This window comes from Vipera berus (assembly GCF_964194415.1).
Source record: "Vipera berus genome assembly, chromosome: 5".
Lineage (NCBI taxonomy): Eukaryota > Metazoa > Chordata > Lepidosauria > Squamata > Viperidae > Vipera > Vipera berus.
In genome coordinates, this window is record NC_138207.1 from 82,638,952 (window position 1) to 82,658,719 (window position 19,768).

The following is a 19,768-nucleotide window of genomic DNA, read 5'->3' on the forward strand; positions in this document are numbered from 1 at the left end:
CATTTAATGACCATTCAAAGATACAGTGGCACTGAAAAAAGTGACATGACCGGTCCTCACACAACCATTGCAGCATTCCCCATAGTCACGTGATCAAAATTGGTATGCCACTTGGTAAACGGTATGTATTCACAATAGTTGTAGTGTCACAGATTCACATGACCACCTTTGCAACCTTCCCAGACAACTTCCAACAAGCAAAGTCAGTGGGGGAACAAAGATGTGATTGGAGGGTAGCCATGCAAACTGGGGAGGAAGGACTTGCTGTGCATAGTACAATATGTGTACTTATGTACAGGTGGTCCTCAACTTGCAGCTGGTTGCTTTAGTGACTGTTCGAAGTTACAACAGATCTACCTTGGTGTTATTTACAAGCTGGATTCAAAGTTCTGATGATTGGGCCCCTCCCACAGTCACATGACCAAACTTTGGGCATTCGGCAACCAGGCCAGATTTATTACTGTTTGCAATATTCTGTGGTCATGTGACCATATCTTACTACTGTTTTGCTGAAAACTGGCATTTACATCTGGTTTTCAGCAAAACCACGCCTATAGTGAAACATTGGTTTACTTAACAATCCTCCCACAAAAGGTTGTAAAATTGGGTCAGTTACAACCATCATGATTTATGACCAGGTTCAATTATGGTCATGAACTATCAGGATTGTTCCCAATCACATTTCTTTCTAATCTGGATTTCTACCCAGCTCTAATACTTGGGAGCTGCAAAAATTTGGGATTGGGAAGATGGGTGGTATAGAAATTTAATAAACAAATAATACTTGCAGTCTTGGGTTGTACATCTATCTCTATGCTAAGAGGTGCACAAACCCTTTGAATATAAACAAAATCCACATAAAAACTGAATAAATAAAACTGCTGTTTCTGAACTCCTTTCTTGCAACATCTGCTAGGGCAAATAGAGAAAATGCAAACACTGTCACAAATTCAGTATAAATTAATTGAGGTTTTTACATACGTCTTGACTATAGAAGAAAGAAAAATCTCCTTTATGGCCATCCTCCCTTAGCTTTTGCACAGATCAGAATAGGCTACTACATTATTTTGTGTGGGGGGGAATTGCATTAGAGAACTTAAAATAGTACATCAGAGAGAAAAAAACCAGAATAAATTGATTGGTCGAGTTGAATAGCCCAAATGGTATGGTGACAGGAAGAATTTGTGGGCATTTCTGTATAATAAAGCAAATCTGGCTGGAATCTACAGTTCTGGCAGTTGCAGCATGCTGAAAGAAGACATCAATGCACAGCTCGTTACAGGATTGCAAAGCTGAAATCGTTAGTGGTGTAAATGGAGCAGGACGAGTGACAAGGAGGGAAAACCCTCTAACACTCAGAAAACATGGATCTGCCAAGATGGAACATGCTGAAGTTAAAGCTTATTCTCACAAAGAGGAAGCACAATAAAACCTCAAATGGTTAAGGGAAATTTTCCAACAGAACTCAGTGAGTCTGGTGGGAAACAGGTTAACACACTCTTGGTCAACTGACTGACAACTCTATTGCAGAGGGGTGGAATAAGCAAAAAAGCATTTCCCACGGTTCTGGTAATAGGCTGGAAATTGGACAATAACCTTGTGGTCTTCTAGCAACACGTGCTCATTGCCAAATCACACAGCAGTTTTGCACAATTGGTCAAGAACAATGCCAGCCTAGCATTAGCATCATGCTGAGCAGAAACAGTAGCTGAAAGATGCCAGGCCCCAAAAACCAGTGTTTTTTTTGTAAAAGAAAAAGGTGCCGGAACTCACACATGTCATACAACCCGCCTTGCCTATCCTACAAGGTTCCATCCCAAAAAGATGCCGGAACTCCGTTCTGAGCATTCTATGAGAAAAAAAGCCCTGCCAAAAACCAAGAACAACATGAGTTCCTTTATTGCTCTTTATCTATAGATAGAATCTTGCCGGTCTAAAGCAACCATATACTGCACATGATATAGATACAGTCTGGGAATTGCTAGGGAGGAGCCATTTTAACTCTCTTCCTGCTAACTAAACTTTCCAAGCTCTTCTGTCTTTTTACCCTTTGGAAATCCGCCCCTCCCTCCTGGGAATCCAGACTACATTCTACCAGTAGGGGAATTAAAAGGCATTCACACATTACGCAAGTTTAGGATGTGAGACTGTTGCCCATATGAAAAGGCATTCTTTGCTGCTTGTGCAATGTGATATGCTATTAGATGCACGAATTAGGCATCTTTATGTTAGAAACGCAGGGACGTGGTGGCTCAGTGGGTTAGGACGCTGAGCTTGTCGATCAGAAGGTCGGCAGTTTGGCGGGTTGAATCCTGAGTGCCGCGTAACAGAGTGAGTGCCTGTTACTCGTCCCAGCTTCTGCCAACCTAGCAGTTCGAAAGCACGTAAAAATGCAAGTAGAAAAATAGGGACCACTGCGGTGGGAAGGTAACAGCGTTCCATGCGCCTTTGGCATCTAGTCATGCCAGCCACATGACCCCGGAGACGTCCTTGGACAAGCATTGGCTCTTCAGCTTTGAAACGGAGATGAGCACCGGCCCCTAGAGTCGGAAACGCCTAGCACGCATGTGTGGGGGAACCTTTACCTTTACCTTTAGGAAGAACTTGAGCAATCTGTGGACTACAGACCCCTGGGGACACACGATATTATCACAGGGTCTGTGAAGGCTTGAAATACCTTTAAATATTCATTTTAAATATGTTTCATCTTTTCCCACATACTACGGTCCATGGCCACAAAAGATATTTAAAGAAGGTCCATGGTGAAGAAAAGGTTGAAAGCCACTGCACTAAACCATATTTTTGTTTTAGTCGTGATTTGTTGCTTATCCAATATCGGTGGAAGTGCTTGCAGGGCAAAGTTAAAAGTAGAAGATACTAGTGTTTTGGTTGGTTGCATTCCTAAAATTACAATTTTTGAAGAAGAAATATGGATCAGTATCTGAATAATTGCAGGAAAGGCTCTATGTGTTCTTGTTCTTGTATACCATATAACAAAGGCTGGCATCAAGAAATGTGCATTTCTTTAAATGGGCTCCTTAATCAACATAATGGAAGGACTAGACAACATGATTTCAAGCGGTCAAGATTTCACTTGCTTAGTTTTCTAAAATAGACCCTGTAAACTGCCCTTGATCCTAATAGTTTCTCAACTTCCCACAACAGACATTGGTTGTGACCACATCACCTTGGATGTTGGGCACCCATCTAATCTCAGTACCTTTCTTGCTGCCTAAGGCCTGTTGAGAGTCCACAATCACAAATCTCTTGACGTTTCTCCTATGCTCTTCATAGGAGGATGGTGTAGTACAGGGGCGCCCAACCTTGGTAACTTTAAGACCTGTGGACTTCAACTCCCAGAATTGCCCAGCCAGCCATCAGGAGTTGAAGTCCTCAGGTCTTAAATAATGACCAAGGCTGGACATCCTTGATATAGCATTGGCACACTACTATCTTTTTACTCCCAGTTGCTGTCCACAGCTGGGATTTGGGGAGGGCCTTTGTTTTTCACACTGCTATTTTAACTTCATGCAAAATCATAAAGCAAAATCAAAGGAGCCTCCTCCATGTAGATTGTTTAGATATTTATACTAGAAATCCCAAAACTACAGTGGACCGGAAGCAAAGCTATACAGCAGAATTTTCTGTAAAAACAGGGGTAAATAATGTTGTGCTGAGGCTTTACCTGGCCTTCAAGTAAAGATGTTTTTTTAAAGAAGAAGAAGAAGAAGAAGAAGAAGAAGAAGAAGAAGAAGAAGAAGAAGAAGAAGAAGAAGAAGAAGAAGAAGAAGAAGAAGAAGAAGAGGAAGAGGAAGAGGAAGAAGAAGAAGAAGAAGAAGAAGAAGAAGAAGAAGAAGAAGAAGAAGAAGAAGAAGAAGAAGAAGAAGAAGAAGAAGTCAAGACAAATGCTACATTTTATTTTATTTTATACAAAATAATGTACTTATGCACTTTTCCTGTTCATTGTAGTAGAAAATACCATACAACAATTTTTGGATATTACAAGTTGCATTCAGTTTTAGGGTCTCTGGTTAATTTATTTGCCTCTCTCATCTAGCACTGTGGTATGTTCTGGTGTCTGTGGAGATTCTCAGTCATCCAGGCCATAGTTGTCCCAAAGGTGATTTTTCAAGACACAACTAGACTTTCTTGCTTTTCTTTGAAGATGTTTCGCTTCTGATCCGAGGAGCTTCTTCCGCTCTGACTGGATGATGAGGAGTGAAAGGATTTCTGGTGGTTTTCCAACCCCAAGCTAATTTGGTCTGACCCTGCTTAGCATTTTGAGATCTGCCACCTTCTGGAGGTCCTTGCTGGACCAAGTTTGCACTAAGAAATACAGGTAGCCCTCGACTTACAACACTTCATTTAGTGACCATTCGTAGTTACAACAGCACTGAAAAAAACAAGTTATGATCGTTTTTCCACACTTACAACCATTGCGTTATCCCCACGGTCATGTGATCAAAATTTCAGGCGCTTGGCAACTGGCTCACATTTACGACGGTTGCAGTATCCTCGGGTCACGTGATCCCCTTTTGTGACTTTCTGGCCAGCAAAGTCAATGGGGAAGCCAGATTCACTTAACAACCACGTCACTAACTTAAGAACTGCGGTGATCCTCTTAACAACTGTGACAAGAAAAATGGTAAAATGGGGCAAAGCTCATTTAAAAAGTCTCACTTAGCGACAGAAACTTTGGGGTCAATTGTGGTCATGACTACCTGTACTCAATCTCTAAGGGTGTGAGGTGGAACATAATAAAACTTCTAATGTGGACACACCTAGAACTGTTAACAAGCAGGTTGGTTTGGATTTGTTCTCCGTTGCTCATCCTGTGAGTACATAGATCATAATCATCTCTCTCTCTCTCTCTCTCTCTCTCTCTCTCTCTCTCTCTCTCTCTCTCTCTCTCTCTCTCTCTCTCTCTCTCTCTCTCTCTCAGTGAAATAGATCTGACTCCACAAATAGATGGTGTAAAATATACAATTCCTTGAAGGGTTCTTCAGCTGGCTGATCTCCCTGAGGAAGCTTTTTTTCTTTTTCTTTCATTGGGTAGTGCCGCTCTGATTTCAAGGCACACCATCTAAAACCATTAATGTTATTTTTGGAACGTAGCCAGAGCCGCTGCATTAAAGTTATTTGTTTTGCAGAAACGGTACTATTTCTTCCCACATGTGTCAGGACGGTTGTGAATGAAAGAAAACACTTGGTGCCAAGCATCTGACTTTTTCACTTTCCTGTCCCCTGCTCCACACATGAAAAATTAGATTGACAGGTTTCTTAATGAAAACGGATTACAGTCTTCATTCGGCAGTGAAGATTTGTGGAGAAAGGGTGGATATTTTTCAAGCCTGCTTTCTCGGTATGTAGATTTCCACCCGATATGCTGCAAAGAGCTTTTTTTTTATTATTTTGATCATGTGTCTCTTGCTCTGATATCTATCTGCTCTTACACCCTCTTAGTAAGATCCTTTGCATTTTGGGTCAATATTTCCTTATTCAAAAGCTCTGCTCACGGAGTACTTGAGTGGAATTATTTGTCTACATGTACACCTTTGATGGACTTTTATCTGAAAAAGAACAAGGGCTGAGGGAGCCATCAATCAGGCTTGACTCTGGAGATGTAGCACAGAGATGTAGGAAAAGAGCAGGCAGAGCTAGGGGACAGACTTACTGTAAATGCACAAATCAGTTTAGAATCATTATGTTACCATAAGAGGTTCAATATCTTTACTAGACACTGACCCTTAAAACTAGTGCTGATTGAGACTTGATTTTTAGTTGACTAGATTCTCGTGTATAGACTTGAGCAATCTTCTAAACTGCAACTTAACATATGGTCCTGATCCTTTGCACCTGACAGAGTAGAATCAAGCACCACAACTTCAGCTTCTAAAATCTGACAGTCCAACAAAAGATCTGGCTACCAAGCTTGTAAGAGCATCTTCACTGTATAACACCAAAAAGAGTATTAGTTTGATTAGAAGAGACCTTTAGAATTAGTGACTTACTTAACTACTATTCCTAGTTAACTACTTAAGATGAGCCAGTTGGGTGGTAACAGTACACGTAGTCCTTGACTTACAACCACAGTTGAGCCCAAAATTTATGTTGTTAAGCGAAACAGTTGTTAAATGAGTATGGCCCATCTTACGACTTTTCTTGCCACGTTTGTTAAGTGAATCACTGCACTTGTTAAGATAGTAACACAATGGTTAAATAAATCTGGCTTCCACATAGACCTTGTTTGTTAGAAGGTTGCAAAAGACCCTGCGACATTGCAACCATCATAAATATGAGTCAATTGCCAAGTATCTGAATTCTTATCACATGACCTTGGGGTTGCAACGGTTGTAAGTGTGAAAAAAAGTCTTAGCTTATTTTTTTTCAGTGCCGTTGTAACTTCAAACAGTCAGTAAATGAATGTTTGTGACTCCATGACTACCTGTATTGAAGTTTTTACTTGATGACACAATCATCATCATCATCATCATCATCCACTGGGCATTGTGAAAAAAACACGACTTACCTGTGTCTGAAAAGTCATGGGAACATAGGGTGGAAAAAGTTGTCGAGAATGAGAGGGTGAAGATCTTGTGGGACTTCTGAATACAGACAGATCGCCATTTGGAACACAACATGCCAGATATCGCAACTGTAGAGAACCGAAGGGTACAGTTGATTCATATCGCTGTACCAGGAGATGCCAGAGTCGAAGAAAAAGAACTGGAAAAAATTATGAAATACCGTGACCAGGCCATCGAAACTGCGCAATTATGGGTGAAACGTGTAACAGTGATACCTATTGTCATCGGGGCACTGGGACCTATGTCCAAAAACTTTGCAAAATACATCAAGAAATTGCAGCTTCCTGCAATAACTCCAGCAAAGCTACATCTTACATTTTAAGGAGATACCTGGTTGATACCTAGAATGCTGGCAGCAACCCGTGTCAACCATTAGTGCCAGTCAATTTGAGTGTTCAGTTGACTGAGTTTCATGTTTAATAATAATAATAATACAGTTGGAAGGGACCTTGGAGGTCTTCTAGTCCAACCCTCCACTCAGGCAGGAAACTCTATACCATTTCAGACAAATGGCTGTCCAGTCTCTTCTTAAAAATTTGCAGTGTTGGAGCATTCACAGCTTCTGGAGGCAGGCTGTTCCACTGGTTAATTGTTCTAACTGTCAGGAAGTTTCTCCTTAGTTCTAGGTTGCTTCTCCCCCTGATGAGTTTCCATCCACTGCTTATTGTCCTGCCTTCAGGCGCTTTGGAGAATAGCTTGAGTCCCTCTTCTATGTGGCAGCCCCTGAGATATTGGATGTAATGTTGATGTAACTTCTGGAATAGGGAGCCAGTCTGGTGTAATGGTTAAGGCATCAGCCTAGAAATTAGAAGACTGACAACTCTTAGATGTGCCATGGGCAAGAAGCCAGCTGGGTGATCTTGGGCCAGTCACTCTCTCTCTCTCTCACAGCCCTAGGACACAGGCAGTGACAAACCATTCTGACATCTTGCCAAGAAAACTGCAGGGACCTGTCCATGCAGTTGTCAGGAGTCAAGATTGGCTTAAAAGCACACACAAACCTACACACACAAAAAAAAAAAACCCAAACCAAAACTTCTGGAATAGACAATCCTTGCACTGGTTGTATTTTTGCCTCCCAGATTTATCTGCTTATCTGGAAGTCTCCCTGATTTTTGTCTGGACTGGATGTTGGCTCTCTGTTCTTATTTAAGATTGTGATTGCCAAGTTTGTGAACTTTGAAACCCACACTGGTCTAATGATTCTGAGTCCCACTTGTAATATTGAACTTTGTCTGCTTCTCCCGAGAAGAGATAGTACTGTATGTATGTAAACAGAAAGGTAATATGCTATAAACTCTTTGGTGTGGTTAGCTATCAAGAGCCCATTTCTCTTCACCTGAGAGTAAAATGAGGATTTGGGGAATTAAGATGGCGTCTCCGCAATTAACCCAGATTACCAAATGCTCAGCAGGCATGTTACTGTGGTTATGAAAAGGGATTCCTTAGCTGTATTCCCTGCAGGCTTCTTCTTTGAGCTAAACTAGATAAACTAGACCATTTGCTAGTTGGTCTATGTAACTGGAAAGCCCACAGATCTGTATGTCAAATTCTGTGACCTAAAAGGTATCTATAGTTCAAGGTGCTGGTGATGACCTATAAAGCCCTAAATGGCTTGGGTCTGGGATATCTGAGGGAACACCTGCTGCCGGCATCAAGTTCCCTTCGTCCTGTGCGCTCCCACAGGGAGGGCCTTCTCAGGGTGCCGCTGGCAAAGGATTGCCGGCGGGCAACACCCAGGGGGAGGGCCTTCTCTGTGGGCGCGCCTGCCCTCTGGAACCAGTTACCCGTAGAGCTTAGGACTGCCCCTGATTTTCGTTCGTTCCGCTGGGACTTGAAGACCTGGCTCTTTGAGCTTTCCAGCCAGGACTGAGGATTTTTTAATTTTTTAACTTATTGTAATTGGGTTTTTAATCAGAGTTATAGGGGTTTTAGATTTTAATTAAGGAAAATTTAATCTATTTTAATTGTTATTAATTTTTGTATTGTAATGTTGTTTTAATTGCCTTGTGAACCGCCCTGGGTCCTATGGGAGAAGGGCGGTATATAAGTTTAATAAATATAAAATATACGTACAGTCACTCATGCGCTCGTGACCTCCCGGTTAGACTACTGCAACGCTCTCTACATGGGGCTGCCCTTGAGGACCACCCGAAGGCTTCAACTGGTGCAGAATTGAGCCGCGCGAGTTTTGATGGGAGCTTCCCGATACTCCCATGTAACACCTCTTCTCCATGAGCTGCATTGGCTTCCGGTTGCCCTCCGGGTGAGATTCAAGGTGCTGGTAATGACCTATAAAGCCCTAAATGGCTTGGGTCCGGAATATCTAAGGGAACACCTAATGCCGGCATCATCTTCCCATCGTCCTGTACGCCCCCACAGGGAGGGCCTTCTCAGGGTACTGCCGGTTAATGAATGCCGGCGGGTTATTCCCAGGGGAAGGGCATTCTCTGTGGGTGCGCCTGCCCTATGGAACCAACTACCCACAGAACTTAGGACTGCCCCCGACCTTCGCTCATTTCGCCGGGACCTGAAAACTTGGCTCTTCGATCTATTTGGTCCAGACTGTGGGGTTGTTAATTTAACTGGGTTTTAGATTTACTCTTGGGGCTTGAATTTAATTTGTTTTAATTGTTTTTATTTTTTGTATTCATGGTTTTAACTGCCCTGTAAACCGCCCTGAGTCCTATGGGAATAGGGCGGTATACAAATCCAATAAAATAAATAAATATAAATATAAATATAAATATAAATATAAATATAAATATAAATATAAATATAAATATAAATATAAATATAAATATAAATATAAATATAAATATAAATATAAATATAAATATACCACCTCCACAATAGGCTGGATTGCTTTCTGATATTGAAGCTGCTTGGTTTCTCCTGAAGTAGTTGTTTTACTTTTTATGTGCCACATACAGCAATAAAATAAATCGGCAAATGGATGGAATAACATACTAAATCCAATTTAAGTTCACATTCAATTGCTGTAATGGTTAATTTAAAAAAAACCCTTCTTGTCACCTTTGAAGTTTGCAAAGATCTTTGAAAACCTCCAAACATATTTTCTGAGGAAGAATAAACCCAAGGCGGATATGTTTGATGTTTGTCCCACTGCAACAAAATTTCCCAGTCCCCTTTTTATATATATATATTTTCATGCTTTAACATTCTATGTATAATACGCATTTCAGAGCTGTAAATAACTTGAAGATGACAGGCAATATAAAAACATCTTAAACCAATACATTACTTTCACTGACTGAACTGATTATAATCCCAAGATTAAAATTCATGATTTTCCAATCCGAGAATATAAACTTCTGAAAGTTATGGGAAACTAGGATCATTTTTTTAAACCCAAGAGGAAAAGACCATGACAAGGCATCATTAAAATATTTTAGTCCATTGACCAGTGCTACAGCAATGCTTGGGATGTATGCCAAATTGTAAACATAGCCTTTTACGTCCCACAATGGGGGGAGGGGGGGAAATAGCAAGATCAAAATTCAGTGAAGGGTGAGTGTGCATGCTTGCATCCCCATTTGCACAAGCAGCAGGCAAGCGTGTGCGTGCTCCATTTGTGGGAGCGGCAGGTATGTGTGCCCGCCACTCATGCAGAACCATCCCCTCTTTCCGCCCCACCCCTGGGCTGACCTGCAAAGCTGGAAAGGTTGGGGAACTCTGACTTATGAGACACCAATTAAGTAGGACATCACTTCCTGCTGGAGTTATCTCCTGGCTGGCTATCTCTGAGCCAGGAGGGAGTGTACAGGCTTGATGCTGACCCTTGATCTCGAGATACCTACAGTGGTGTACTGATGCATAGCAGCTTTCTCTGCTAGATCCCTTGTCTCTTCCGCGCTGCACCGTGAACTGTCAAACAGATGGTTGGATTGCAAGCAGTCGTGACTTAGCTGTGCTTTCAACTGGCTTGCAGATTTTTTAAAAAATCCCATTATTGGCCCTCATGAGCATCTGCAAGCCAACTCCAACTCTACCACTAGATACCTTTCCATACCTTCCTGCTGCTGTAGCTAATTAAGACTCGTTAGTTGCTGCTATGCCCTTTTCTATTGCATGGCAGATCCCCAAAGGGTTTAATTTGAGCAGGTCAACTTCGGGACCTAGGATGCTGCCTTAAGAGCTGCTCTGTACAGTGCTATATTGATCACATCAGCTCTGCCAATCTTCAGTTCCTAAACCAATTGCTTCTCCTTCCTATGTTTGGTCTCTTATTTCCTACCAAGGCAGACCTGCACATTCTACTTCGCCCGTATTGGTCATCCGCCCCTTCCCAAATGCAGGCACAGATGAACCTCATCCAGCTGCCACACCTAGCCCATTGCAGAGGCATCCTCCCGTCTGTGTTTCCAGCTTCCGTTCAAAAATGTTAATTTCTAGACTGACCTTTAAAGAAGTTAATCTCCAGCATTTCATTCCACTGTAGCAGCCAGCTCTGAGCGGCTACAGGGTTGGTGTGTCCCTTCCCTGCAGAGGTTGGTTGCTGCCCTGGGCTCCCATTTCATGCTGGGCTGCTCTGTTCTTTGTTTTTCAGCAGTTGTTATTTTTTTTATGATCTTCGGGTTAATGCAACTATGAATTAACCCCAAGATTAATGGCATTGTTAAATCGATGAACCATCTTCAGTGCTATTCATTTATGCTCCATTCAACCATTACATCTCCCAGTGGGCTTTTCAGTTCCTTTTCAGGCTGGGTGCAGCAGGCTCTTCTTACTTTACCGCCTTTCAATTACTCTGAGAGGTCCTCAGCGCTCTCTGAGCTGGGTTGTTTTCTTGAAAACCTTTCATTACCAAACTAGATAACATCACCAGTGCTACGAATGTTACTACTTTGTTTCAATGAAGCTGAACTGTTGAATGAAAAGCCTTCATCAAGGTCCAGTCTAAGCCGGGAATAAACAAAATGGAGACTGCTTTAGAAAGAAGGTTGTAGTTCAGGGGTGTCAAACTCAATTTCATTGAGGGCCGCATCAGCATTGCGGTTGCCCTCAGGGGGCCGGGTGGGTGTGGCCAGGGTGGGCGTGGCCTACTGGGTGGGCGTGGCTAAAGTGTGTATGGCCTACTGGGTGGGCATGGCCAGCTCTACATCGTTCGCATCAAGGGTGCCTATGGGGGCCTGGGCAGGAGTGGGACAGATCTGAGGGTCTCTGGCAGGAGGAGGGTCTCTGGGCCAGGGCAGTGGGGGCTGTTCCCTCACTGTTTCCAGGATGGCTTCGCGGGCCGCATGAAACCACTTTGCGGGCCGGATCTGGCCCCTGGGCCTTGTGTTTGACATGTCTGTTGTAGTTTATTGAAGACCAGAGCCAGACAGAAGCATGGCTCTGGGAAAGCTGACCACATGTTGCTGGGAGTGGTGGGTTTTTATACCTTCTGGGGCTCTTGAGGTTGTTTCCTGTATTTCCTGTGCCATGTACTTTGACCTGAGTCTGAGTGTGCCCTTTTGGTATTGGTGGGTTAATCCTATTATGTTTCCTGTCCTTAGAGTTTGGGTGGGGTCTTTGTCTTTCTAATCTCTTCAGCTTCTAGCTTCCTGGCTCCAACCTTTCTGAAAGGATTATTGAATTTGCATTTCTAAAAGTTGGTCTCTGCCTAGGGTCTGGGGCTGGTTTCTGGGGGCTGGTTTCTGTCTTTTTAAAGATCTTCTCCATTATTCCTTTGGGGAGATATATTCTGTCTTTTTAATATTCCCCCAAATACTTCTTTTTCTGGATTCTTCCCACAGAACTATCAGTTTTTCATTGTTACATGTAGATTTTCACAGATTTTTTCACAGAAAAAAAAACAGGAAAGAAAGACCAACAATACTACAATAAAAGGAGAAAGGAAGGATCTGCTTTGGTATCACAGAAATAATGCAGGGAGAGGATGTGATGGCATACATGTATACAACTATCTGGGAAAGCAAAGGAAAGTCTCAATTCAAAAGCTACGAGTGGTACAAAGAGCCACGGAAAATACTTGCTCAGCATTATAAGACAAGATAGAAAGACCTGCACATGGATTACAGCAGTGGCCCCCAACCTTTTGGGTACCAGTTCCATGTGGAAAGGTTTTTCCACAGACCGGAGGGGGAGTGGTTTTGCATGCTGCCTGCATCCCATGGATGGGGCTTCATTTGTTTGCGTGGCCCAGTTGCTGGCATGCCGTGGCCCAGTTGCTGGCATGCCGTGGCATGCCGTGGCCCGGTGCTGGCCCATAGACTGGGGGCTGGGGACCCCTGGATTAGAGAATAAACAGAAGTATATGTCATCAAGAGAGTAAAAGAATTGAAATGGAAATGGGCTGGTCACATAGCAAGAAGAACCAATGGCAAGTGGAACAAGGCAGTCATAGAATGGATCCCACTTGATAAAAAGCCTCTATGAAAGAGACCTAAAACAAGATGGATCGACCGCACCAGCAAGTATTGTGGTCCCAATGGGCAAAAGAAAGCTCAGGACCGTATTGGTTGGAAACACGCGGAAGAGACCTTCATGGCTGGAATGATGACGATGAAAGGAAAGTCATGCAAGGTAGTAAGAATGGAACAATATGTAAAAGAAAAAGACAGGCATGGTAGGCCAGTTCACACAGAAGCTAGCTAACCAGATTTGTTTTCCCTGCTTGGATGGGAACGACAAGAAGCAAGGAAGCAAGAAACAAGGGTCTTGAGGTGGTTTAATCTGAACTGAGCATTTTCCCCACAAGCCTTGCACTAGCCCAGGAGTAGGCAACCTTGGTTCTTTTATGACTCGTGGACTTCAACTCCAAGAATTCCTGAGTCAGCATGGCTGGTTCAGGAATTTTGGGTATTGAAGTCCACAAGTCATAAAAGAGCCAAGGTTGCCTACCCCTGGGCTAGCCCACTGGATTTCGAATGGAATATCTGAAGTTGGCTACAAGTAGTCCTTTAACTAGAACTGAACCCAGAATTTCTATTGCTAAGCAAGGCAGTTGTTAAGTGAGTTCTGCTGCATTTTATGACCTTTTTTGCTACAGTTCAGCAAATCACTGCAGTCGTTCAGTGAGTCATGCAGTTGTTCAGCGAATCTGGCTTCCCCCATTGACTTTTCCAGCTGGCTGGGAAATTACAAACGGTGATCCTAAGACCCTGGGCATGTGCAACTATCATAAATACATGCCAGTTGCCAAGCAACTGAATTTTGATCACGTGAGCATGGGGATGCTGCAACGGTCATAAGGGTGAAAAACGGTCATAGGTCACTTTTTTCCGGTGCCATCGTAATTTTGAACAGTCATTAAAGAAATGGTTGCAAGTCAAGGACTACCTCTTATTTATTGCCTTCTTATTTACAGTCCCATCATGAACCTAGAACAGAAGGGTGTAAAGATTTTCCATGAATAAAAACTGCCCACATATGTTTTTGCTGATTCAGCACCCAACTGACTTAAAGCCACAATTCAAAGGTGCTCGTGGAAAGAATCAGGCCTACCAAGAAATAGTTTGAAAGGGTGTACAGGTAGTCTTCCACTTACAACAATTCACTTAGTGACCATTCAAAGTTACAGCGGCACTGAAAAAAGTGACTTAGAATTGTTTTTCACACTTACGACCATGGCAGGATCTCCCTGGTCACATGATCAAAATTTCAGACGCCTGGCAACTGTTTCATATTAATGATGCTTGCAGTCTCCCGGGGTCACATGATCCCCTTTGGCGACTTTTTGACAAGCAAAGTCCATGGGGAAGCCCGATTCACTTAACAACTTTGTTAAATAACTTAGGAACTGCAGTGATTCGGGTAACAGCTGTGGCCAGAAAAGCTGTAAAATGGGGCAGAACTCGCTTAACAAATATCTCACTTGGCAACAGAAATTTTGGGCTCGATGGTAGTCGTAAGTCAAGGAATACTTGTACTTAAACAGCAAAGCGCGTGCCTTAAATCTGGGCAGTTTTTTTATCATTCAAATCTCTTCCCAGTCATTTTTATTAATAAAGGGAGAATATTTGTAGCTCAGGGCTGACAGAAGAGGTCCTTGCTGCTCTCTGAGCTTGCTTGTTTTCCTGCAAATATTTCATTACCCAACTAGGTAACATCAGCAGTGCTAGTAAGGAGTGCATTTTGCTGTCGGTTTATATTTTAGTGTTGGTGAAAGTGGTCTTAGAGATTCTTTGGTTCAGTGGCGTAGCGTGGGGGGTGCAGGGGGGGCTGGCCGCACCAGGCGCAACATCTGGGGGGGCGCGCTCGCACTCGCAGCTCTCTGCCCCTGCCTGGCTCACTCACTCTCTCTCACTGCAGTGCTGGCTGTGCGAATCCGATCCGAGCCGCCGGGTCGCTGCCCACTGTGGAGGGGGAGGGTGCCAGGCGTGCGGTGCGGTGCGGAGAGAGAGCGAGGGACTATCTGGGGGAGGGACAGTGCAGCGGCCGCCCAGCGGGTTAGGGGGCGCAAATTACTTGCCTTGCCCCGGGTGCTGACAACCCACGCTACGCCACTGCTTTGGTTGGACTGTTTTCTGCTGGCTTCTTTGGCAGTTTCTTGATTGGGCTATTGTTTACTTGATTGTTGGTTGGAGTTAAACTATGATGATCTGGGTGCTGATCGCTAGTGGAGAGGTGCTTGGGTCTTTTTGGGCCGGGTGACAGTCTCTTTTCCATATCCTGCAGATGTTGTTAATGTCTCTGTGTCCATTGATGGCTGATTGGTCAGACTGCCAGGCTTCTAGAAATTCCCTGGCATTTTTTGGACTTGGCATGGTCTGGAATGGTCACATTTTCCCAGTCGAAAGTATGGTTAAATCTGTCTGTATGTTGTGAAATTAAAGAATTTTCATCATGTCTTCTGACTGCTAGTCGGTGTTTGTGGATGCGTTCTGCCAGTCTTCTGCCTGTTTGTGGTTGGTGCAGTCCTTACATCAGGGGTGTCAAACTCAATTTCATTGAGGGCCGCATCAGCATTGCGGTTGCCCTCAGGGGGCCGGGTGGGTATGGCCAGGGTGGGCGTGGCCTGCTGGGTGGGCATGGCTAGAGTGCGTATGGCCTACTGGGTGGGCGTGGCCAGCTCTACATCCTTCGCATCAAGGGTGCCTATGGGGGCCTGGGCAGGAGTGGGACAGATCTGAGGGTCACTGGCAGAAGGAGGGTCTCTGGGCCAGGGCCAAGGCAGTGGGGGCCGTTCCGTCACTGTTTCCAGGATGGCTTCGTGGGCCGCATGAAACCACTTTGCGGGCCGGATCCGGCCCCTGGGCCTTGTGTTTGACATGTCTGCCTTACATTGTATGTTGTAGATAACTCCTGTTTTTATTTTTGTTTTCCTCCTTCTGGGGTTGTTTCGATCTTTTGGTCTGCTTAGGATGTTTTGAAGGGCTTTGGTTGGCTTGTATGCAATGCTGATTCCATGTGATTGTAGTAGTCTGTTGATCGTTTCTGAGATATTCTTAGTCATTCTTATTCCTCGGCTCTATTTCATGGAATTTCCCACCCACACATAAAATCAACCAGCATGGCTCAAGCTCATATATCCCACTTAATAATGACTAATATTGTACCAATACCGGTCTGTAATCATGCTACGAATTCAGCTTTGAAATTCATTTGTTAGCTAAGATCAAGTTAAAAATAAATTTCCATATTCAGTACATTTAGAAATGCTGGTTTCTGGCCTGCAGCAAAACCAGAAATGGTTGAAATGTTTTTTTTGGGGGGGTGGGAGTGAAGCTGGGAAACAACATTTTAGTTTTCCTATGATCAATTAAACCACATTAATAAAAAGAATGTAGAATAATGCCATAAGCATTTGTCATCTTGATTGCATGTTACTTTTCAATTATCGTGAACAGAACAGAACAATTCCGTAAGATCTGATCTATGTAACCTTCAAAGTACTTATACTGTATAACAAATGCCTTATCTAGAATGTTTCATTTGGCGGCATTTCAACTTTCACCCACTGCAACACCCTGATTCTACAACCTGGCTGTTATCTACAACCTGACTGACTCGGACCACAAGAGATGATCAACTATGAAAAAGTTCTTTTGTTTCGCCAAGCCCTGTTACGCATAGGACCCTTCCGACCTATGAGTTAATGTCTTATCCACCCAGCTCTGAGTCATCTAAAACCCAGAGTGCTGCCCACATTGCCAGGACCTACAGTACACTGCTTCCTTTGGGTTTGGGCCAAGGGACTACAGAAAATATCTACCTTGATTTGGAGTGTGCAGCGTATTATGGCAAAGCAATGTGTTGAATCCTCCGGCTTGGCTGCTCTCTCTCTCTCACTCTCTTTGTGACATCAACTGATGGGAAACGATCAACCAATCTTGGGATTGCAGCAAGGGTAGGGTGGGCTGGGCTGTTATCTCTAACTTCCTTTCTGTGCCTTCATTTTATTTTATTGTAACCTCACCACCATTTAGAAAAAAAAAGAAGAAGAAGCAGAAAGTGCAGACTCACAAAGAGATTACTTAACACCATTCAACCCCTCCCTCCCTCCCTCCCTCCCTTCCTTCTTATTAAATTTCAATACCACCCATCTCACATAAGTGACTCTGGACAGTTTACAAGAAAAAAAAACCCAGTAGAAAAGCAAAGTTAAAAACAAATAGAGTAAAGAACAAAGTTAAAGAGATGGAGGGAGTGCCTTCAACCTTCCCGTCGCCTCCAGGGTTGCATATCACCCTTACAGCCCCATGCCAATTGGCAGAACCCTGTCTTGAAGCTCAGCTGGAAGCCCAGAAGCATCAAGGGCCACCTCACTTTTGTGGGATTAGATGTCCCAAAAGCCAGGGGCAACCGACTGTCTTCCTGGATCCCACAAGTCAAATTTCTTTAAGTGGATGAGATCTGCAACATACACTCCCTGTCTGAGTGGGTGAAATGAGTCAATGTAATTGGGACGAGATGGTTCCTTAGGTAACCTGGTCCCATACCATCAAGCCAACTGGCATCTAATGCAGCTTGCATAGCAGAGTTGTTCCATGTGCAATCCCAGGGTCACTCAGACTGCTCTTTTCATTTCTTTCTTTTTATATAAGTAACAAATACTGACTTCCGAATTCCACTCTGTTTTCTTTGGAAAGCAGTGGAGATCCTAACATTCCAATGCCATACGCTCTCACGGTGCTATGCTGTTTCCTTGTTCTGTCATTTCACTGTTTCGGGTTTTCAGTTTGGTGCTAAACCAAAAAGGTTCAGCAAGTAGGGGGAAGTTTTGTGTTCAAAAGTATCATGTAATGCACAGAGGAAGGAACAAAGGAAGTCCAAATGTCAAAAGCAGCATTACATCACTGCGCCGCAATGCAAACATGTCTCTTTTTGTACATCTGTTGTGACTTTACATGCATGTTCAAAAGGGTCAAACTTTGTGTAGCGATAGTCTGATGCTGTTCTCTTGATTTTGATGAAAGCTTTTGATCTTGTGGATGTGATCGGTAACAGAAGCAGCATCAGAAGAGAGCTGTCCATTATAGATTGTTAGAAGTGGAAATGATCAAGGCAGGCATTTGGCCTAGGCTGGTCAATGAAACACCTGCAATTCAAAGGTTCTGAAAGCCTGCCAGATGGCAGCACAATCTCTACTAAAACATCATCCTAGAGAGACATTTGATGGACACATGATTTTATCCTGCAGCCAAACAATTCCTACACTGTAAACTTGCTAACCTGAAATACCCGCCTCTCTTCTAACATGAGAGCAGACAAGTTTGCTCAAGTTTTCTGAATAAGAGCCCTTCAGATAAATGAAACATGCTATTACAATATGTCTTCTCTTAGTATTCTTTCCTCCAGGCTAAGGTGAAGATAATGAGATGACTCCTGGTAGGTACTGTGCATAAAAAACATTGATGTAGTTTTCTAGGCAGCAATTCCACATTGTCTGCTATTGTTTTCTTCCAGGTTCTTTTTTTCTTCTTTTCTTTTTCCTTTATCCCAGTCTCATCCTCAGTTCTGATTATTTTTCCTTCAGGTACAAAGTGTTGTGATTCAGGTTCAGCCTGTGGGTTCGGCAGTTGGGTCGGACGATTCAGAGGAGGAGGAGGAGGGGGGTGTTGGAGAGGTTGCTGAGGGTGTTGGAGAGCTTGCTGATGAGAGCCCTCAGCCAGGCCCCTCCCATCTGGTTACGACGCAGACCCAGCTGTGTGAGCCTGACAGCGTGGATGAAGATGACCCACAGCTGGCCCTGTTCAAGGACGCCCGACGCAGGAGGCAGTCAATCAGGAGTAAACAGAGGAAGGCAATGGGGCACCTCGGAAGGAGGCAGAGAGAAGCCACGCCTTGAACTGTTTAAAAGGGGAATGCGTGGGAGGGCTGGTTTTCTGAAGGCAACCGTTTGAATAGCTCCTGTTTCATGGTTCGTGTCTTGTTTTTGCTCTGTTTGCTTTTGTGTCCATAAATTTGGCAGGCTTAGTTCCAGCCTCTTGCCTTCTTGTAAAGGGGTTGTCCCTGCCTTATCTGCAGGGCCGGTAGCAGGCTGGTACAGAACACAAACCAAGTCTGAGTTACTGGGGGATCAGCCCAAGACAATAGGTGCTGCCATCAGCCATAGTTTCATTCCATACCTTATGAACTCCCAAGCTTCCTCCTTCCGTTATATATTCAAGATGGACAGCATTTAATATTTATTTGTTATGTATATGTAGGGGTGTGGGTCTATACATATGTGTATATAGTATGGTTAGGTGTGTGTCATGTATGTGTTCCACTTTGAGAGCAGGCAACTAAATTTCATTTTTGATGTGTGCCGTTGTGCCCACAGTAAAAAAAAATGACAATAAAGGTTATCTTATCTTACCTTAGCTATAAACTCCTGCCAAGTTAAACCCACTTGCAAAATCCTACTTATGTTCAGACTTCTTTCCATCTAAGCTATCACCCTTTGGAAAAAGATACTTGGGTGATTATTGTAAGAAATAGAATGCTAAACTAGACATGATATTTCGTCTGATCCAGCTGTGCTCTTTTCTAGGGTTTTGTGGAATGTATTACAGTATTTCAGTGAAATGTATCAACCAACAATGTTGTTGTTGTTAGCTGCGAAGTCGTGTCCGACCCATCGCGACCCTATGGACAACATTCCTCCAGGCCTTCCTGTCCTCTACCATCTTCTGGAGTCCATTTAAGCTCACGCCTACTGCTTCAGTGACTCCATCCAGCCACCTCATTCTCTGTCGTCCCCTTCTTCTCTTGCCCTCGATCTTTCCCAG

The 19,768-nt window shown here is 43.6% G+C and overlaps 1 protein-coding gene across 1 annotated transcript in view; it reads right to left on the minus strand.

Moving 5' to 3' along the window:
• Positions 1–17,246, minus strand: part of MCU (mitochondrial calcium uniporter) — a 165,678-nt gene extending 148,432 nt beyond the window's left edge. The window contains exon 1 of the mRNA XM_081328505.1: positions 16,768–17,246. The gene's annotated coding sequence lies outside the window, so the exon portion shown is untranslated. The remainder of the gene's footprint in view (positions 1–16,767) is intronic.
• Between the last annotated feature and the right edge of the window lie 2,522 nt (positions 17,247–19,768).